We start from the raw sequence: 18,361 nt of genomic DNA on the forward strand, positions 1-18,361 counted from the left end.
TGAAAGTAGACAAAAAAGCATGTTACAGTGTGTTCTATATTCTAACAGTACCACGCCTGAGAACAATGTATCATAATCAATTTGCAAAAATCAAAGACATGGAAATCTGGCTAATTTTGTTCTTAACAGCTCCATATTAATAGTACCTTGGGGGAAGGAAAGTCAAATTACAAAAAGAAGTGCTGAGTCATTAAGTGGAACTAACTTGCCCTCCTCCAACTGTAACTTGTCATCAAATTACTTACCATGCATATGTTGTAATAGCTAACTGTAGTTCCTTTTCCATATCCTATAGTTTCAGGAGGAGATGAATCGACTTAAAAATGGCAAATGTTTTTCCCCTTAGATGCAAGAACATAAATCACTAGTAATACTGAGCTCTCTGCCTCATATTGATTCTTTCGTGAACTAAGCCAGATGGGTTCAGATATGAGCATGATCTAATATTCCCCTTAGCTAGATTTATAGATTTCTTTGTGCATTACCTGACCATAAATGAGTCTTGCATTATTTCTTGTGTGCCTGTCAAATTAAAGAAAAATATTCTTGTTGACCTTTAAACCTGTGAGGAAAAAAAAAAGTCAGAGGCGTTTTACTGCATGTATTACAGTGATCTTAGTGCTTACATGCCAATTAAGGGCGTGTGATTATGAAAGAGGTCTAGCAATTTGTGTTGTGTGTAATGATTTCATTTTTCAGTAAAGCACGCAATAGATATACAGACTGTGGCATAAGCTACATTGCAGATAATCCTAGAAGAGAGAAAAAGAGGAGAACAATTTGGCACAAGTCATTCCTTAATTTACAAAAATGAGCACTGATTGCAGGAACCGAAATGTTTTTCTGGAAGAAAATCATTCTTTAAAATGCAGGCACAGCAAGGAGAAATGCAGAATGACTGCCACATGAGGTGTTAATACCATTAAGGGCAATGAGCATCATGAGCCTGCTGACCCCAGAGACCTCTTCTGTCAACAAAATGAGTTTAATATGTATGAAAAATATTGAGTAGTGTATCATAAACCTATCATTAAGGCCCAACTCTGTGCTTGGGACTTGCAACCAAAATCAGGTGGGAGGCACTAAGTTTTGTCTGAGTAAAATGCTCATGCATAAACTGCATGGATGGATTACAAAACAACCCAGGACCTCCTGTCCCCATTCTCAAGAATGTTTCCATAGCCTAATGACCCTATTGTCCCCTCAGTATTTGTTTGTAATTAGTGCTCAGAGGTATCAAATACAGGTATTAAAAAGTATAGATTCAATTTCGGTGTTCTTTGGTTTTTGACCAAGTAAAGCACATATGCTCCAAAACTGCTTAGTAGACCAGACCGCTGTCACATTTCTTTGCGGGTTGTATCTCTATTCTGTCTCTGACAGAAGATGATATTTTCAGTAGGAGCAAAATTTTAGCTTCTGTCTTCTAAGAAAGATTGGGGTTTTTTTCTGTGTGTGTTTTTTTTAATCTTTTCATGGTCTGTGGGCATGCAGCAAATCCTGGCTGGTAGCCCTGGCCTGGGCTCTTTTAGGAACAGGCAGTCAGACCGATTTGTGTTCTCAGTTCTGTATCCAGAAACACCTCCACATGTCCATATACAGCTTGGACATAGCTTGGATCTCTAGCTTGGATATGTTCAGACTGGCCAGCCCTTTCTTCAACTGAAAAACAGGGATTTGAGACCATTCATGTTCTTGATAAGGTCATTGAGCTGTTGCGTACCCATTAATTAGACTGCAGTCTTTGTTGTGTTCCCAAATGGCCCTATTTCAGTGAGAAAGCTGCTTTCTTCCTAATGACCAAAGGCCAAAGCATATTCAGTGTTTTACACCTGTCCAGGGATGCACTCTAACAGGATATCTGTTTTGGGCACCAATGTATTCATGAGAAAAAGTCATAGGTACAGATTTACTTTTGTTTGAATACTGTATTTTAATTTGAGTGACTGACCAAATTTGTTTTGTTATTATTATCATTATTATAGTAAGATTCTAGTTCCTGGCAATTGGGTTCTGTGGTGCTCAAGACACTCGTATTATATATGAGACTTCAAGTGATAGTCTATGCCCTGAGGAGCTCACAATAAAAATAAGCAGACAGAGAGATAAAGGACATGATTCAGCATCAGATGTAATTTGCTGTATGAAGCTGATTCAATTGTATTCAAAAGATTTATTTTACAGATGAAGAAACTTAGGCACAATGAAATTAAATGATGTGCAGAAAATACCAAAGAAGTCTGCGGAAAAGTAGGAACTGAAACTCTGATTGCCTGTAGCTCCCAGGACAGTCCTCTCCTTTGAAGCAGTGGGAACTATTTATACCTTATGTGAACATGTCTACACATGCTGTACATCCTAATCTGGAGAAATTATACAGCCCTACATAGTTATGCTACCCAGCAGGTTTTTTATTCCTCTACTGTGCATCAGTCTGGCACTATCTCCTCTTTCTTCTGTGAGTAGTTTTACTGAGATGCACTTTTGACTTCTAGTACAAATGGTGCTTTAAGGAGAGAGGTTTACTGCATAAAAAAAAAAAAAATAGAAAAGATACCTCATTTCCCTATTCTGGTCAGTACATGTATATGAAAAGTATTGTGGCAATAAATCAAAACGCAGTGATTGCCATTCCCCTTCCCATGGTGATTTATAATTGTGGATTTACGTCTGGCTAAAAGACACTGTTCAGACTGCCTAACTTGCATGGTAATAACAGCAAGCTCTCTATTTCCTTTTAGTATGGCAATGGAGACTGAGAGCCCCTTCATTTTAAACAATTCAATGAACGTATGAGAGTTAAAACCTTTTGGAGAATACAAAATTAATAAAGTACGATCAGTGAAACCCTAAATCATGATGACAGTGTGATCCAGTGTCTGCTAGAGACGCTCCTTGACTGCAGTGGGGTTTAAGTAAAGCATTTATCTACACAGTAAACAAAAAAAGAGGAATAAAAAGAGAAAAGAGGCAGGGGAATATTCAAGAATTTCTTAATAGAATTGAGAGGGTAACAGCAGAGGAAAACTATTTGCCTTCTGGTACTATGGACTTCTACTTCAAAGAAAAAAAGATAGGATGCTGTAGGATCGTGACATCTTTTTCCCTTTAGCAGCATTTTTTTCTGAGCAGTATAAACACCCATGAGTCACCTTCACATTTATAAACTATAAATGTAATTATCTTCAGTCCCTTTTCTTAAGCCTTTTCAGAAGTTGTTGTTTTCCTAAAGTTGTCTGGAAAAAAAGCAACTACAAAAGGCTGGTAGCTTGCTGTCAGTGAGGGCTGGACTTGTACTCCTGTCTGAGAAGCAAAACAACAGATTGACCTGTAAGACCTTTACCATCTAATGAATAGGATCTTAATAATGGGCTGTTCAGAGAAGGAGTCTTCTGCTGGCATCAAGAGTTCAGCTAATGTCCTTTCCTGAGATCTGCAGAGAGCAGCCTGTGAACAAGCTTAAGGCAGCCCTTGGGTTGGAAGGGAAATCCTGCAACCCATGTATTTCCCCAGAGCTCTCTTTATTTTAACACTTACAGAGCCGTATGGACAGGTTGCAGGTGTTAGGGATTCATTCTAGACAGAAATGTCTGATAAGGTCTCAAAATAAGGAACGAAAGGCAGAATTACCCTCTGAGTTCACACAGATACCAACACCTCAGCCAACCAAGCCAAGCAGCTTTGCAGGCCCTGACATCCTTCAGGGAAACGCGCTGTGCTCTATAGATCAGCTCTGCACAGAAGATAAATACCACTGTTTTGCTGGGTACACCAGCCTGCCCCTTACAGGGCTGTGAGGAGATGAACTAAGCTGGGCTCTTTGGTAGTACCTGTCACTACAGTCAAAGCACCAAATCCCTCTCCTTGTCCTGTGCTTTATTCTGTAATAGAAACATAGACAGTGGTGACAGAGAAAATCACTCGGGTCATCTGGTTTATCCCTTGCCTTGAGATTGCTTCTTGCATTTGTTGTCTTTAAAGATAGTACCTCACCCAAAATTACCACCTGACCTCAAATCTGACAGAGAAATAGAATATTACTAAGACAAACCATGCTGGGAAACCTGGTTTATTGTTTGTGTAGCAGCAGACAATGAGATCAGGGCTCGGTTTGCAAGATGAAGGGAAAGGATTGTAAACCTTTCTCCTTCCCAGGGGAGATTCTGAGGGAAGGAACAGGAGGAAATAGTGCTGTGCATCTCTGAGCTGTACTTTCCTAAGGGAGCAGTAATCTCTGAAAGCTGCTGGGAATCACTAGGAAAGGAATAAATAAATACTTCAGTGGGCTCAGATCCTGAGGGGCTCTTCTCCCCTAGTCCAGGGGATTCTCTGGGAAAGGACTTCCCTAACCCTTTCCCTTATAGGACTCAGGAAAGAAGTCATGCTACAATATCGATCCCTTTTCTCCCAGAAGGGCAAGGAGGAGAGAAAGAAGCAGTTTTGTTCCATAAGGCTCTATGCAGCTGCTGGAGGACATGATTGCTCCTTAGCACCAGCTGCTGCAAGACTTCACTTTGCAATGTTAACAGTGGTTTTTCAGGGCCTTGTGTATGCTCTTAGACCACTGGTTATATTTACTTTTCAGCAGGTGTTTGCTTTCATAACATTCAAGAAGACCAGAACAAGATCTAGGGGCAGTGAAAAGGAAAAGCAAGGCTGCAGGGTGATGTGGACTTCATGTTCCTGGTGCAAGAAGAGCCTGGGCTGGCAGGTCATTTAAACTCTAACTTCAGAAAACAGTGATATTTATGGCCAATTAGTGTGGAGATAGGAGGTTCTTGTTCTTAGGGACGGACAGGAAACACTGCTTTCTGAAGGACTTTACTGATGTATTGTCTCAGGATTTACCTTCCTTCTCCAAATCCTGTCAGCATCCAGGGACTAAAGCAGAGGCATTCTGGTGCACTGTTGTATTTAGAACAGCCACAGAAAATTAGGATCCAAATCAAATCCAAGGTATCATGTGATTGCACAGCAGACTTTCACGGTTGGAAATGCTCTGTGCCACACTCAGCTCCTGACAGAACTCTCACAAGCACTGTGAGCGATGAGCTCCTGTTCGGGAGCTAACAAATTTGTGTGGATCAACGATTATTAAAAAGAAAATGTCATTAAAGAGGACAGTTCAGTGCAGTATCATCCAGGAGCTGTCAATGTCTCTGCTGGGAAAATTAAAATAATGTCATCTTACAATGCATATTTCAAACATTTTGAATTTAATAATTAACTAAAAGCAGAAGCAGCACTAAATTTCCAGAGTGCATTTTGGTCTCTGTTGAAAACATGGGTTCTCTGAGAGGCAGATTACAGCCTCTTGTCAGTCGTGCTTAACCCTGCTGGAATCTTTCATTTATGAAATTTTGGTAAACAAAACTGTTTTTAAACAAGGCAACTGACCATTTTACACAGTAATTTTAAACAAACAAAAAACCTATTTGGTACTTCCATTGGAAATGACTTTTAATTTTGAAGACTTTAGCTGCAGGGAAACACTCACTTGTCTTTGGAGCACCCCTGAAGCAATTATTTCCCCTACTAGTTTTGGTTCAATCGCTGAACATAAAAATTAATTATTCAGTTAGGTTGATTCTGGCATGAATGAGCCCTGCAGATGGTTGTAATCTGTCTAATATTGCAGTATGGAGCCTGATTGGGAAGGTGGAGTTGTAATAAAATCGTCACATTGCTAAGAATAAATGTTTGTACAGCTTGATGATAGAAGATCTTTTAGAAAGCTTGTTGTGTCCATCCTTGTTGTGATGGCAGTCCTCATAGTCATTGCAATTAGTTATTGAGGAGTTCTTTCTTTAATAAGCTTAGAATTAAGAATTGGCTATTTTAAACGCAATATTATTGGTAAGGTATTTTTCATAATCCTTCAGAATTAAGACGCTATTTGTAATTTAGTAGAAGCCCAGGACCAAAAGTCGGCTCTATTTCTAAAAGCAGAGCTAAGTAAAAATAGAGGGCTGGTACAGAGGAATGGAAAGTACAAGGGAGAAGCAGGAGAGCACTGGTTAGCATGATAGATTGTTCTGTCCTACAAGGGACATCATTACTGTCAGGTTCTGCAGAGGCATCAGAGTGAATGGAGATGTGCAGAAATCTAATCTGGGCACAAGGATGCAGGGACACTTGCTATGGTGTAGAAGGCTTTTTCTTCCAGTACTTTGATTTTCTTAGAGATTTTATAACAGCCTAACTTCACAAATGTAGGCTCAGATTTCACCCTTCATCTCTCTCTCCTGTTGCGCTGGGGGAGCTGTAATTCTTTCCCCATACAAAGCTCTTGCTCCCAGGCATAGTTTCCTTTGCCACAACGTGAAACAACCTTTTCCTGAGGCTTTTTGCTTTGCGGATTTGTTACAAACTTTTTTTTGGGGGGGAAAAGAGGCAGCGAGGTGAAAAGAGACTTCTCTGCTTTGTGGGCCCCAGCAGCCAGCTGAGCTGTGGGGTTGGCTGAGGACAGCCTGGGGCTGGATGAGCCAGGAGTGGCTGCTCCTGTGTGTCCTAAGCAGGACCAGCTGAATGCAGGGTTATGGGGGCAGGTCCAGAAGTGCCACCAGGTCAGAAACTCCAGGGGAGATCAAAATCATAAGGATGGAACACTTCTCCTTTCCCAAAATTGCATTTCTTTCCCATGAATTTTGTATTCAATGGCAAGTTCTAAAATTGAGGCTTTCGATCTTTAATGCAACCAAAATCAGAACTTTCCGTAGGGTATAATTCTTCAGTTCAGCAGTAAAGCTGAGGGAACCACCACTGGAGAAACAGAGCGTCTTGGGTCAGGTAGCTGACATTACTTTCTGACAGAGAGGAGCAGCCAGTGGGCGCAGGCAAAGTCCTGGGGGTAACTCTTCCTCCTGGGCAGCTGACCAGTGCAGAAGGCTGCACCTCACTCGGGCAAGGTTTTTGCTTCCAACAGAGGCTGACCGTACGAGTCTTTGCTGTCAGATGCAGTTGTTAGCCTTGCTTCTTTCTGCTTACACCTTGGTAGCGAAGTGGAGAGTTATGTGGAATGTTTTCATTTGCAAAATTACATTTGGTGAAAAGCCATATTTCATAAAGTAAACAATATTAAAAAAAATAGTGCTTCTCAGTAACATAATATATAGATAATGAGGAATTGTTTTCTGTGAATCCTTATAAGTAATGGCTGTGCAAAACCATGATGCTGTGTATTGCTGGTTACCAGCCTTCAAAAGAAGATGAAAACAAAGAAGGGCACTGATACATGGATTAGAGAACATAACATGCGAAGAGGCTGAGAAAGCTAAATTCAGAGTGGTGAAAGAGAAGGCTCAGGGGGAACATGATCACAGTCTATAAATACCTTCAAGGTAACAATAGAAACGAAGGGAGGGAATTATTCACAGTCTCAGAAAAATTGTAGGCCAGGGAGCAATGGCCTGAAGCTAAGAAAGAAAAAGTTTAGGTGAGATGTTGGGGGGGGGGGGAAGAAACCCTGACAAAGGAAAGCAACAGAGCAGTTTAATAGCTGAGTAGGGAGTGTGCCCAGCATAGCGTTGCTGCCAGGTCTGCGTAACAGTGAGATGGCATATCCCTGAGAAAATGAATAAAAAGGGGGTGGGGGCTTTGATCACATGCACAAGGAGCCAAAAGAGATGACAGGAGTGCCTCATGGTTGGGCACCCTGCTCTGGCTGTGCTGTACAGCACTAGGTGCATTGCCAGGTAGGGCTGCACCAGCTGCTTCCTCTGCCACACTCACTTGTATGTGTCCATTGTGCGCACCGCACATCCAAATGTGAGCCTCTGCATCCAGTACAGAAACAGTATGGTAGCAGCAATGCTGTATCTGAACCAGTCTCATGCAGTTCTAAGAGTTTACATTTGTTGTTAGTAGAAGTGAAAAGCCTGATGAGCCTATGCTGATTTCTCCAGTTGAGGGTTGCTGGTGTTAAGATGGCTCCAGGCAGCAGATGAACAGTTTGCCAGGGGTATCTCAGTGATGAGCATCTTGCAGAGGAAGTTTTTTGGACTTACTGGTTTCTTGTTTACAAATAACTGCTTAATGTAATGATTCTCTGATGGCTTCACAGCAGATAGTAGAAAAAGCCTTTCAGAAAGGATCTATGTAAAGTCATGAAATGACTGAATTACAGAGGAGGCCCATTTCTGGCAATGCAAATTCCTGATTATATCAGACACTGCTTGGAAGACCAAAACCCATGACAAGTTTAGGCTATCTCTGTGAAAAATCTGGACAAAGAGCAGCCCAGGAAAGCAGCAGGGGTCTGACAGACTTTCCCCAAAGTTACCTTCCTTCAATAATTTTATAAAACAATCTGCAGTTACACACATAAGCTTGAACAACAGTATCCCTGAATAGCTATTTAAATGAGAGAAACTACAGCCATTCTAAAGACATCTCTCTGTTACAGTCTCTAATGAATGTAACCTTCAAGGGGCAATAACTTCTGTGAATTACACAATGTTTCTGTGATAAATGTCATACGTTACAATCTCAGTTATCAGCTCCTCTGGCTGTGGATATGCATTTCTCAGTGAAGCATCTCAGGCACACCCAGCAAACTATAACTACAAAGAGCAATAACGTTAGAACTTTCTTTGAAACCTCACATTAATAACTTTTCAAGTTATTTCTTTCCCACATGAATACAAAGGGCACAACAACTGTTTGGAGATCAACAATGATCGCTCTGTTCTAGCTATCTATATGGAAAATGCCTTTGGCTAATATAATTTAAGCCTCTTCTGTAAATTCCTTTCATGCTTTGAAGTTAGCTAACAATCTCTGTCATTTAAGACCAATGCTCAGTGATAACTGGTATGAGCAGAGAGGGATGCTGGCCCTGAGGTGTTACCCACTGCCTGTGCTGCACCCTTCCCTGCTGTGGGGCTGCGGAGGTGCAGGGCAGGGCTGACGGCTCCCAGACAGATTGCAGGCGGCTGGGGAACTTCAGCCACGTGTCTGGGTAGGTCCCAAGGTCACCGCTGGAATCGGGAAGGAGAGCTATATAAATTACAGAGCGCTGGGCTGCAGCCAAGCCCCCAGGAAGCTGCATTTAGCATATCATTCTCTGAGCAGCAGGATGAAACCTTAACTCCCTTTCAGACAGAATTTGAATGGAATTTCTTATAAGAACTGATTGAAATATCACTGCTTGACTTTCTGCTATGACTCCAAGACAGATTGCGATCACTGGAGGGAGAAGAGGGGTGTCTTCCAACCAGTCTAAAATGATGATGAGGATGATAATAGAACCCTATCAAATATTTATGGTAACCAGATTAATTTCTCTGCTAGCAACATACCAACATTATTGGAGACTTCAGATAAACTCTTGATGTTAACCTTAGTTCAGCTTCTCAGTATAAACCAAAGGCTGAATGAGCTCTTTTTGGTATTCTGAATTAAATATGCTCAGCAAAGCTTGATAGTGTTGTAGTTGGCTCAGTACAATGCAGCTGATTTCCAGACTGCCATCAGTGCTGGAGATCCCCTATGTAAGGTGCAGGATTGGAAGACACGTGAGCTCTCAGCTCTGGCCAGTGGCTCCCATTATGTTACATGCAGTATCTAATGCTCTTAGGACACACTGTGTCCTTCAGAAGTTTCAGCACAGCGAAAGCAACATAACTGTGCTATTCCAAGGCATTAAAAAAATAATTTGTATGAGGAAAGGAGGAAATGATTATTCTAAGGTTAGGAAAGTTAGTTTAGAACAAAGACGTTGGGGGAAAAAAAAAAAAAGATATGATCCATGTAAATTTTCTGTATCATAAACATAAAACCTCTGCATCTAGCTACTGCACCATTAACTCTGAGACTCTGTTTAAGATGTGCAGTGTGATTATTGACAGTCTATGGACAAAGGGGCAGCTTGAGAGGAAATCCGCTCTCCTCATCCATGAAGGAAGAGCAGATGCATTGGGTGCTGGGGCAGCTCCTGCTGTGCTGGCACTGAGCTGGATGGTGGGAAGCCGTGGGGAGATGCAAGAGCTGGGGGAGAGCTGGATATAGGCAAGAGGGAGGAACCCTGGTGGGCAGCAGCTCACTCATTTGATCTCACGTCTGTAACTAGTAAGTAGGGGTGAACTATTTTGCTTGTGAGTTATAAGCAGTTCCTTCAAGCACCGTACTGGGACTTGGCAGGGCCTGGCTAGCAAGGAAGGCCAGCAGTGTGGTGATCAGAATAGCTCTTGTGAAGAAAAGCTGGAGAAGTAACAAATTAGCTTTTGTTGGAGAGTGGAGGATCTTTAGATACAGGTGTGGTGAAGTATATTTTGGGGAAAACTAGAAGAATTCAAGTCTTTAAAAAACATGGTAGAGATGGAAGGGAATGAAACTTCTCTAGAACGAGACCATGTTGGATGGCATAAGTTCTTTGGGAGACATGAAATAACATCTGGTCATGCTCTGTTACCTACCCACATCCCAATACCAGCGTCACTTCCCAATGAATGGCTGTCAGTCACTGCAGACTGGGACAAGCCTATCGTTTCTCCTGTGTGAGAAACCAAACAAGTACACTTCTGCCATGAGAAACAAGGGCTGTGTTCTATGAGCACTCCTTTCTGTGAGCCTTTGGCATCCACTGAAATGAAGAAAATAACTGCTATTTTGAATTGCAACATAAGGAGGTCATTCATGGCATCCTTCCTTGCATGTGCTTGCAGATTCATGTGTTTCATTGACCACAGTGATACTTTTACAATTTCTTCCTCTATTCCGTAGATCTCTTCACAAATGGATTTTGTGATTCCTCAGAAATGAGATGATCAAAGGATCAGGAACCAGAAATAAGTTTGTTCTTTGCCAAATGGAAGAGCAATATTGTTTTAATCCCTTCCTACATACTAGTCTAACTTCTGGTGCAGCCTTTAGATTTCTGAAACTGTTAGTAATTCAGCTCATACTGATTTATATGCTTTATGTAGATCAAGCAGGTCATGCAAAAAAACTTTAAAAGTCTATTATGTAATTATGTAGCATCTCCCATTAAAGATCTTAAAAGCAACAGAAAAATTAATTCATCTTTAAGTTAAGCAGTATCCCCGTTTCAGGATATAAAAATGAAAGGGTGTTAAATCAAATGTTCAAACGTGGCTGCCTGAAGTCAGTGATCCACATCCATACATTGCTCGCTAACTGCTGCTTTGATTCTCTGAACTCGGAAGAGATCGTTTGTGCATTGGAACAGAAAGAAAAGCCAGCATTTCTCAAACTATTTATGAGCAAGTTTTAAAGGAATTAAAAGGGACCCAAATTTAAATACCAGGATGTTCTGTAGCTTTGGCTCAAACTCGGAATTGTTGAAAAATAAAGCAACTTTCACTTAGCTCCTACCTACAGGTGGATGTCAGCTTGCAGGCATTCAATTCAGAAACCACTCTGGAAGTTTATATAGCTGATGTGGTAACCTTCAGCAGTGTGAATAATTAGTGCTCTCTCAATGGGCGTTAAGACAGCAACTAGCTGATGTCCGCCAGGTTGGGTCCTGGGTGGCTGGGCCAGAAGGTTGGCCCCGCTGAGGGCTGTGGTGGTCACCACTGCTGGCACACCATGTGCAGCCTCCAGCTCCACTCCCAGGGCAAGGATGGCACCCCATGGAGCCAGGCTGCTCTCTGATGGAGAGCAAAAGGCCATTTGTACATGCCGTGATACACATCTCAAATTAAGTATTTTAAGGGAGGTGCAATCATTGTCAGGTCTGCATATTTAATGGACCTTGAGCTATAAACATGCTCAGAAAAGTGCCTAGTTAATATCAGTTTGACAGTGAATTGGCACAGTGCTGAGCTCCGATGCATCAAATTAGCATCGATCTGCAAAATGTTACTGAAAGGCTTCTTAAATCTGCCAAGTTTTTAAAAAAATCAATTCCAGAGAAGAGGGCTTCTCCCCATCCCTGCCTTTGCTGTTGTTTTATTTTTTTTTTTAAGTCCTTTCTAATTCCCTACCCAGAGTCCAAGGGCATTCCTTTAGAAATGCTAATTCTTTTCAAACTTTGTCTTCCCCTCCTTGTTCAATAGTGATCAATTCCTCTTAGGTCCTTTCTTCTGTGTGCAGTTTTAATCCTCCCTCTGGGTCAGGAGCAGTGCAGCTGGGACCGCACGGTGCCTACCCGAGGTACCCTGTCTGCTGCACGTTTCATGCACAGATCCTTTTCTGGGATGCAGGTGCTCCTCTGGCCTCCTGTGGCTGAGTAATAACTTCCAGGTGGGAGTTGAAGGAACTGGCACTACCCTATTACATTCCTCCATGGCTTTGGTCCTGGCAACTTCGACAGCTTCCTCTCTCCCTGCATGACATTAATACAGCTGTGCTCAGCAGACCCGACTTAGCTGGAATGCCTCAATAAACACAGGAACGCTGGCACACGCTTCTCTCCAAGGGGTTTGTGGCTCTGCTTCAGTTTGAGCTCTGCCTGCCAGCAGTGGGGTTTGTTAACATCCTGGCGGCCTGAGAGCCACCCTGCTCCAGGCGCTCCAGCAGGGCAGTCCCATGGTCTGCTGGGAAGGGGAAGGTTTTGGCAGAGACTGATGTTGCTAGAGGAGGCATTCTCTGGTTGATATTAGCTCACTTTGCTTGCATTTTGCTCTATGGATTTTCAATAACTGTGATAGAAGAGCATATGTTGAAACAAAAGAATTAAGACACAATGGTGACATTTTTCTCCATAATTTTTTATCTCGGTCTAAGCAGGGATACAAATGGTAGCAGAAGGTTTCAGTACTTAATAACAGAGCTTTCCTTGGAAACATCCTGTAACAGCTATTGAAATGTTTTGCTAACAGAAGTCATGCAGCAGCACCTGTTAGGCTTCTGACATTAGTCTTCATCCGCTGAAGCAAGGGAAATTGAGTCAGTTTTGGAAGAAAACCATGGCATAGGCTGTTAAAAAACTGCTGGATGGGAGGGATGTGTGCTGTGGCACAGCTACCGCACGATGGCACGGGCCAGCACCAGATAGTGCCCAAAGCAGCCCTGCCAGCTCTGGAAGGTTGTCTCCAGTATGGCAGCTACTGTGCTGCAAGTGTCCCTCTTGCTCCAGTCCCTCTCAGCTACCCTCCCACTGTGCTGCTCACCTGTGAGGTAATGGCATGAAGGCAGAGCTCTTGACATGGCACATGCCCACAGCTCAGGTGGCACTGGGAGCAGAGCTGGTGCCTGTAGAGCCTTTCCTTGCTGAATGGCTGTTGCGGGGCTACTGGGACTGCTGTGCTCCAGTCCAAAACTCCCCAAACAATGTACAAAGGACTCGTTTTTAGGTTGTCCTCACCTGATCCCAGCCCCAAACAGAAGCAGGAAGCGGCTGAAGGTGTTGCTCCCCTGAAGCCAGGGAGAAGTGTCAGCTGCCACGTGATGACTAAGGCTCACACACTCATTACTTCTATCAGTTAGAGCTCTTAATCATTTTGTGCTGTTTCATTCTGTAATGTGAATTCACTTCAAGCTGTGAAATTCACCATTTTTGCCATGACTAATTTGTGAAATCTGCCACCTTCTTTTGTGATTTGCTTTGTGCCCTAGTTAGGCATCATCTGTCTGATTAGGGAAATCTGTGATTTGCTTCTTGCAGTTGAGCCAATACAATTTTATTCCCCTCCTTTCTCCTCTCCACTCTCAACTGTGATTTCATCATTATTTCTGTCTTTCCATGGGAACAGAGCAGTGTGGAAGCCATCTTTCTGGGACGTGCACATGGTGAGCCCTGGCTTTCCTCTTTTGCGTAAGGCGTGGGCTGGGCTCGGTCTCGTGTGGGCTGAAACCAACCTGAAGATCTGTCCTGACTTTGGCTAAAGCCGCTTATGTCTGTTATTTCATGTTTACCATCTTAAGGCATTTCCTCCTGCCTGGTTAATGCAATATTTTGGGAATCATTTCCAACCTGCCTTGCTAGTGCCTTGTTTCACAATGCATTCATCTGTTACTCTTTATACTGAGTGTTGCTGGCATTACTAAATGCTATAAATATACCCAGTATACCATAAAAATACACAAGCAGCTGACTGGTCCTGCCTGCAAGAAATACTATTAATCTTTCATTTTTCACATGCTCTGGGCAAGATCCAGAGGGTGCTTGAGGAACATATAACAGAACTGGGTCCTAAATTTTGATTTTCTCAATGATTGGTTAATGTCTAACAATATTTTCCCATGCTCTTAACGTCTTAATTGGTCTTTGAAGAAGTGGACAAAGCATTTGTCCTTCTACCCATAATTCACACCCTTTTACAAACCCAGTGAAATGCTATTTTGGTATTTCTCTCGCTGAAATACAGTGATAAATTGTCTCTGTGTAAGATCAGTAGGAGCAGTACAACGGATGTGCCGGGGAGCTTGCTGACTTGCTCTTGCCAAAATGGACCCCTGCCATGAAGTTCAGAGGGATCATGAGCTGCCCGGGATATCCTTGTGCTTCCAACAGTCCATCAGTGCTAAAGCACGTGGGGTTATGGAGCACAGAGTGGCAGCAGATGAAGACAGGAGAGCAAAAGGAACCTTCCCTCCTTGCTCTGCTCATTCTCACCCCAACTTTCCTTTCCACCCTTCTCTTCCTGTAGTCCACTTTTCTTTTTCCCCACCAGTTCCACACATGCTGAGTTAATCATCTCCCTATCCAAAATGCAATCATGTAAATAAGATCAGCAGCACCATTTCTATTAACAGATGGATAAATGGGAAGTCTGTGCAAATCCCTGCCTGTAATTAACCCTTCATTAGAGGCCAGGAGGAGGTTCAGGAATATCCCAATGCACATTCATTACTTCCATCCAGCTAACAGAAAACCTGTGGGCCGGATCCTGCTCAGCACCCCATAGTCTCCTCTACACCCACCACACTCAGCGCAGGTGCTCAGCAGCCCTGCCAGTCTCAGCTATTTACTCAGCACCACCGTGGACTAATCAGATGGCAATAAAAGCTTTTACTGTGCCATCCTGTTTGTGATCAGCAGAAACATAAAAAGCATGTTAGCAAATTGATTTTTGGCATTAATTGTGAGCAAAGAGCATTATCCTGGGTACCGATACTTCTTTTTTCAGGAGGGAAAATACTATTTTAGTATTTCAGAAGTGCTTCTGGAAGAAGCCCAGCGGACACGCTTTTCAAATACCATAAGGCAAAGAGTAGTTACTGAATCTCATCAGTGTTATTAGCTTACATAAACATAAAAATTTGAATAATGTTGAAAAAGCTGAATTCTCCAGATAATCCATAATCAGTAAGCGTTCATTACCGAGATGCAGCAGATATGCACAAGATTTCCCCGGTGATGTGCTGGTTACAGGACTTGAGTGGTGCAGCAGAGCCGCACAGCCCGGGCACAGCAGGTGTGGGCACCTTCCCAGCCCCACTCAGAGCAGGGCACTGGGGCTCACAGCCTCACTGCACAGCTCTGGTGGTTCATAAATAAATCAGCCCCATGCGATGATTGATGTCTCTGTATAAATAATTAAGGCTTGACCTTATGTTATGACACTTGGTAAATTTTTTGGTGCTTGGAAGTAACGCTCAGAAAACATCCCTGACACTGGATAAGTAAGGGTGGGATGAGATTCGGGGGGGAGGGGAGGCGAGTTTTTGTTTACATTCATTTTGTGCTGTTTGATTCCATCAGTTAATTGATGATGATGATTATTAATCTCTGTTGCTGTCTGTGCTACGGATTTAATTCCTATCGGTGATTGCTGTTGGAAGTTTGCTCCATCAAAGCCACAGTCTGATTAGGTTTCAGCAGCCCGGGTTCCAGAGCTCCACACATCGTTGCTGTGGCCCAGGCACTTGGCACCGATTTTTGCTCCCGATTTACTTCACTCAGTAGTAGCGCTCCAGCAGCCCCGTGCCGCTGTCACCCTGCCGGAGCAGGGCAGGTAGCAGGTGTCAGCAGAAGTTTAATTTTGGAAGCTCATGAATTCCAAAGGAGAGCTCCGCGGTTATCCCCGACACAGAGCTGCTGTGGCCTGCTCCTGGAAAGGAGAAATCCCGGGGACATGGAAGGAATTGAAGAGATGCCAGGCAGCTGGCAGGGTGAAACCTTCCCGGGATGAGCTGAGGACAGCCCTCATCACATGGGAGCACCGTTAACAAACAAAAGGGATTAGAGGCTTTAATTCTGATCTTCACTTATGAGACCGCGCACGTTTCCCATTCATCCCTCTTTGGTACCGTGCCTATTTTCTGAAGAGCTGCAACTTTTAAATCTGGCAATAAAATACGAGCAGTTTGGGGTAAGCTTCTAACCTAAACAGAACAAAAAGAGAGCATCTCGGGTTTTTGCAAGCATCTGAGTCTGCACACAGCACAGATCGGCTGCAGACAAAGCAGTATGAGAACACCATTGAATAAGGCTTTCCTAACCCCTCCAAACGCGCACATACGCAGGGATCCGGCGGGTCCCGCTCTGTCCCCGGCTGTTCGAACACTGCGGCCAGGCAGCCCCAACCGCGGAGGGACCGGGACCACCCCGCCCTGCCCCGCCCCGCCGGCGTTTGTCACTCCGGGTGCCCGGTTTCCCACCGGAGGGATGCGGGACCTCCGGGACGCGCCGACCAGGACCGCAGCCCCGTTCCCCTGCGCGGCAACTCCCGGCACAAACAGCGCATCAGTGTCCCTTCCGCTGATGCACAATGTGAACTCCGGGTGAACTGCATTTCCAAGGCACTGAGCTACCAGCGTTCACAAACTAGTTTCTTTCGCATCCCGTTATTTTTCGCACAGAAAACGACCCGGACGGCGGAGGCACGAACCCAGGGCAGCACCGGCTCCGGCTCCACCCCGATTCCATCGCCCCAGGTTGCGCTCCCGGTGCGGCCACTCCGCGCCCGGAGCTCCGCACCTGCCGGGCCGCCGCTCTCCGCGCATCACCGGCACCGGTATCCGCGGCCCCGAGACGGGGGTCCGGGCGGCCCCGCCGCAAGTTCGGGGACTTTCCCGAAGTGACGCAGGGAAAAGTTGGGGCGCGGCTGGGGGGAACCCGAGCGGGGAACGAGCCACTCACCTGCGCCGCGCTCAGCGCATCCTCCGCTCCGCGCGGCCGCGGCTCGGCGCTGCTCCGCGGGCGGGAGGAGGCAGCGCGGCGGGACGAGCGCCCGCAGCTCCGGCAGCCGCCGCCCCGCCCCGCCTCCGCGCCGCCGCGCCCGGCCCCCGCCCCGCCGCGCACCTCGGGAGCCGGGAGACCGCGCTGCCTCGGCTCTGCTCCGCGGGCGGGGCCGGGTGGGCCCCGCGGGTCTGGGGCGAGCTCGGGGCGCCGCGCCACTGCGGCCGTCAGATCGGGGTCGGAAGGGTAAAGCGGGGGTGGGAGAGCTGCGCCGGGAGCCGGCAGCGAGGTTCCCCCCGGAAAGTTATTGGCCGGGGGGTCCCGAGCTGGGGAAGCCGCCGGGATGATGCTTTCCGAGAGGGAGCCGGCAGGGAGGCTCCGCGTAGCTACGTGTAGGTGCGAGCTGCCTGCCAGTCATGTCCTCCTCCGGTCTGCGGTTCTGCGACGGGATTGAAAATAGATGCATTCGCAGAGAGGGAGAGGAGCGGTCCTGCGAGGGTGGGAGCGCAGCGCTGGGGAGCGGTGGGGCTGGGGTGGCTGGGTGGGCGCCGTGTGGCGGTGACCTTGGGCAATGAACCTGAGCCGCTGTGGCAGCCAGGGCACAGAGGGGCCGGGGTGTCACGTCTGGGAGTTGGGCTGCAAACTGTGTGGTAAGTGCGCAGACGGGGCCTCTTGCACTCTCTGCTGGCTGTCCTCCATCCTCAGATGTGGAGAAGCTTTTCCTCCACGACTGTACTGTGGAATAGACAGCCTGGTATTGGCAGAACCCGGGTAAGGAGGTAACGCCTGGAGCATCCCATGCAGCAGTAGCTGGCTGTGACTGCATGGCTGCAGGCTGACCTGCAGGAGCCCTTTGGTGGGACCCGGTGATGCCCAGTGGGCCCAGCTGTGTTGTGCTGGCATCCTTACCATTGTCCTTAACAAAACACTACAGTGCTAACTGCGTGTCATATCTGCTGCCCTCCGCGTAGTTGCAGGTTTGTCCTATAAACAGTCTGTGACATTTATCCTTTGTCCAGACTAGCAGAAATACATTATGCTTAGTCCAATCCCTGGCAATCAATTATTCCAATTAAGTAGGTGTTATATTAAAGTATTGATCAGGGACCTGATCCTGTATGCAGCTCTTTGCTGATGAATGGAGTGTTTGGCTGAGAGTTTTGAGATCTGACTTCATGCGATTCTGTTGTAACAGCAAAATGAAGTGCACACAGCACAGCTTTTTGGGGAACTGCATTCGTTCCACTGGGGAGTTCAGAGACAGAATAGAACACATTCCTTCCACAAAAACCTTCACTTGAACTGCTGCTGTCATATTCTTTGTGATGCAAG

General features: G+C 45.3%; 2 protein-coding genes across 2 annotated transcripts in view; one reads left to right on the plus strand and one right to left on the minus strand.

Moving 5' to 3' along the window:
• The window catches only part of CHST8 (carbohydrate sulfotransferase 8), a 166,327-nt gene extending 149,213 nt beyond the window's left edge, over positions 1 to 17,114 (minus strand). Inside the window, exon 1 of the mRNA XM_072346143.1 lies at positions 16,991 to 17,114. The gene's annotated coding sequence lies outside the window, so the exon portion shown is untranslated. The remainder of the gene's footprint in view (positions 1 to 16,990) is intronic.
• PEPD (peptidase D) overlaps positions 16,846 to 18,361 on the plus strand; it is a 164,164-nt gene continuing 162,648 nt past the window's right edge. Inside the window, exon 1 of the mRNA XM_072346140.1 lies at positions 16,846 to 16,865. The gene's annotated coding sequence lies outside the window, so the exon portion shown is untranslated. The remainder of the gene's footprint in view (positions 16,866 to 18,361) is intronic.

This window comes from Excalfactoria chinensis, chromosome 11, assembly GCF_039878825.1.
Source record: "Excalfactoria chinensis isolate bCotChi1 chromosome 11, bCotChi1.hap2, whole genome shotgun sequence".
Classification (NCBI taxonomy): domain Eukaryota; kingdom Metazoa; phylum Chordata; class Aves; order Galliformes; family Phasianidae; genus Excalfactoria; species Excalfactoria chinensis.